Raw genomic sequence first — 3,757 nt, forward strand, 5'->3', positions numbered from 1 at the left:
CATGAGGATAACTCCGAATCATATCGGTTGCTACTAATCCGGGATTTGCCACCCCTCTTGCAAGTAATCTCCTTCTCCAATCGCATAGATCTTCCTCTAGGGATAGCGGCCCAGTCGCTTCAGGGCCCAATCACCTGGTCGCTGCAGGGCCCAGTCACCCAGTCGCTTGGCGACTGGCAGCCTTCTTGGGCCTTTGTCTTCATGGCGAGTGGGACTGGCGACACACCCCCCTTAAGGCATATCCCCATCAGTAGTGCCCGAGCGCGATGGCGATGAAGCGTGGATTCGAGACGAGCCTTGAAGAGGCGCGGTGATGGATCAACGTGAGTCGTCATCTGGCTCTCAGAAATGAAGTCGCAGACTTGGTCCCAGTCTTCAGTCACCAAAGGTTATTTGGCCAGTCAGCGTGTGACAGTCGGCGCTGGCCAGTCGTCGCTTGCCAGTCAGCGTACGTCCGCCACGGAGACACGTGGAGGGCCCAACGGCTAGATTTCACGTTGACCGAGGCGCGAGCCGTTGGCATGCAGTTGACCGTTGGAATTGACGTGACCGTTAACGGCTAGTTAACAGTTACCTAGCCTAATCTGGCGCCAATCTCGGCCGTTGATCTCGGGGCGGCAATTTCGGAGCGACGTTGAAGGGTGGATCTTGTTCCTTAATTTTGGCGAGGGCAGCGATATAAAGGGCCGCTCCAGGAACTAGGGTTCATCACTCCATTGCATTTCTTCCCCGCAAGCTACTTCACCCCTTCCTTCACTTCTCCGCGTCCGAGCTAGAGCTCTTCAATGGCGGCCAAAGGGTGGGGCAAATCCAAGGTCACCAAAGAATCCCTCCTCCCGTACATCTCTGCAGGGATCATTCCGGAGTTCAGGCACGAGAGATGGAGAGTGCCGGCGGCGAACGAGGTGGAGCCGTGCCCGAGGCCAGGGGAGTTCGTGATCTTCATGAGCTTCCTCGATCGTGGGTTCGCGCTTCCTACCTCTGACTTCCTGCGCCAGCTCCTCGCCTTCTACAGTATCAAAATCTCCGACCTTGGCCCGCATAGCGTCTAGCAGATCGCGCTATTCGTGGCGCTGTGCGAGTGTTACCTAGGTTGCCCGCCCTATTTCCCATTGTGGGTATCGATCTTCCATGGGCGGGTGACCCGGGTCAGCAAAAGCGATCCCTCGCTCATTCCGAATCGCGGGATCACATTTCAGGTGAAGTCCGGGGAAAGCTTCATCGACATGGTGCTCCCCAAGAAGGCGCAATCGCAATGGCGCCGCTTCTGGTTTTACGCCTGGGAGCACACGCGGCCTGGGGAAGTTCCCATTCCCCAGTATTCGCCCGGGCCGAGCACGCCTCGGCGCCTCAATGTTCGGTGGCTGCCGCGCGACCAGGAGGAGGTGGTGAAGGAGATGCGCCTGGCGATCCAGGGGCTGAAGGACGATGGGCTGATGGCCGCCGACATGTACAATCGTTGGCTCGCTCGTCGCATGATCCCTTTGTGCAGCCGAGCCCATTACATGTGGGAGTACCGGGGGCAGAACGACTGCACCCGCTCGACGACGGTCGATTGGAGCGAGGACGAGTACTGGAAGGTACTCACCAAGGTCACCACGGCCACATTCACTTCCCTCGACGATGGGTTGCAGCCTTTCTCCGAGGACAAGCCGTCGCCTCAGGTATTAAATCGTCCTTCTCGTGGCTTTTCCATGGACGGCCCAGGGCGGCAAGGTTATCTGACATGCTTTCTTGGTTGGAGATTAGAGGTGGCGGAAGATCGCCAACCACCTTCCCCCGCTTGCGGGGATGGAGCCTTCGGAGATGACCGAGGGTGAGGAGGCCAAGGAAGACAAAGCCGAAGACGACGGGGAGCGCACCGAATCGGATTCCGAGGCAAGGGCCGGATGCCTCGTGGTTCGAAGAGGGGTGCGGCTTCCTCGTCGCAAAGCCTGCCGGAGGATGGTCCTCCGGAGGATGATGAGGGAGAAGAGACGACCTCGCCCCCGGAAGGAAAGGGGGCCGCCCGGGAGACCGAAGCGCCTCGTGCCAAGCGGCTGCGCCCAACCATCTTGGAGGGCGCGACCGAGCTTCGGCGACCCCATAAGGCCGCGCTTGATACAGGAGCGCGGGTCGGCACCGGCGTGAAGACGCTCCCGACGGTGAAGTAAGTTTTGCCATTCATATTCTCCTTATTTCCTTGCCAAGCCGCCGGAATGCTCATAGGGGCGCCTTACAGGGCCAAACCGAAGGTGCTGAGGAAGCCCGCTGCTGCGACTGGAGCGGCTGCAACGAGGGCGGCTGAGGCGAAGAAGGCCACCGAGATGAAGAAGGCGGCGCCTGACACCATGGACATAGCGTCGTCTCTGGGGCAGAACGACACTGCGGGTAGGCCCGCGGCGCGACCGCCAGCTCGAAGGGTCCAGTCGCTGGGGGCGCGGCCTCGGCAAGCGCGGGCGACGCTGGCGCCGCGAGGTCGAACACCGAGACGGTGGGTGCGAGCGGGCCCGGAGCTGCGAGGGTGGACATCGGGTCGAAGAAGGCCCGGCCAGGGCATGGGGGGCGAACATCGGGTCGTCCCTTCTCCAACGGAAGAGGAGCAAGCCGCCGCCGGAGGAACGGTCTCTCCGGCGAAGATGAAGGAGCGGCGAACGAAAGCGGCTCGGGACCCAGCTCGACCCACCGAGCGTGACGAGCCAGTGGAGGAAGCGCCGTCGGCGGCGGCGGTGGTGCGCAGGGATGGCGCGGTTGAGCCTCACGAACTTCCGCTCGCGTCCTTGTCGTTCGCCGAGCTGCACGCGGCGCTTGGCGGCGTCCATGCGGTGAGCACGGTTCCCCCCAGTCCCCGAGGGTCGACTTGGTTCGGTAGGGGCGAGTCGGGCCTTCTATTCGTGCGAATTATGCTGAGTCTCGCTTGTGTGTAGGCGGAGGTGAAGCGACTGACGGCGCAGGTGGAAGAGGCCGCGAAGAAGAACCGTCAGCTGATCGCCATAGGCAGTGAGTTTCATTTCCTCGAACCTCTTGATGCAATAATGCATTTTTGACGCTCATGGTCGTCCCTCTTCTGTAGCAGAGGTGCGTGAGAAAGCACTTGCCCAGGCTCATCAAGGGTACGTCAAGGAATCTCTATACCGGGAGGCTGACTTTCGTGCGACGACGGCTGAGGCGACTGCGAAGAAGGTGAAGACGGAGGTCGCCGATTTGACCAAGGTTCTTGAGCGCAAGAGCCATGAGCTGGAGGACGTAATCGCCGATGACCAGGCGAAGCGTACGGCCGCGCAACAGGACCGGGACAGTGCGCGAGCGGCGGCTGCAGCGGTGCGGGAGGAGCTCGCAGCACTAAAGCTGCAGCACACCAAGGAGCTTGCCGCGGAGAAGGAGGCGTCAGCGGCCACCATTCTCGCCATCCAGCAAGAGAAGACCAGCTTTGAGGCCTTCGTGCGGGAAATGTCGCGGCAGCTGCTTGGTAAGTTTTTCTTCCTCTTAGCTGGGGATTGGTTTTGTTACTCAGTCCCCAAGCGTGGCGTGTCCATCTTGGGGGCCAGTCCCCAAGTGTGGCGAGTCCATCTGGGGGGTCTATCAGGATCCTTACCTGACGAACACCAAGGTTCTTCAGTTAACTGTTCAGTTTCAGCGACATGAACCGATGGTCAGGATGAAGCCCAGATTTAAACTGAAGATCCTATGGCGAGACTAGCTCCGCAGTTGTTTTCCTTTTTGTCCTAGCTTTAAAATCTGTATCCCTGTCGCTTGTAAGGGTAAAACCGTCAATGCT

This window comes from Lolium perenne, chromosome 2 (genome assembly GCF_019359855.2).
Source record: "Lolium perenne isolate Kyuss_39 chromosome 2, Kyuss_2.0, whole genome shotgun sequence".
In the NCBI taxonomy this organism is placed as follows: domain Eukaryota; kingdom Viridiplantae; phylum Streptophyta; class Magnoliopsida; order Poales; family Poaceae; genus Lolium; species Lolium perenne.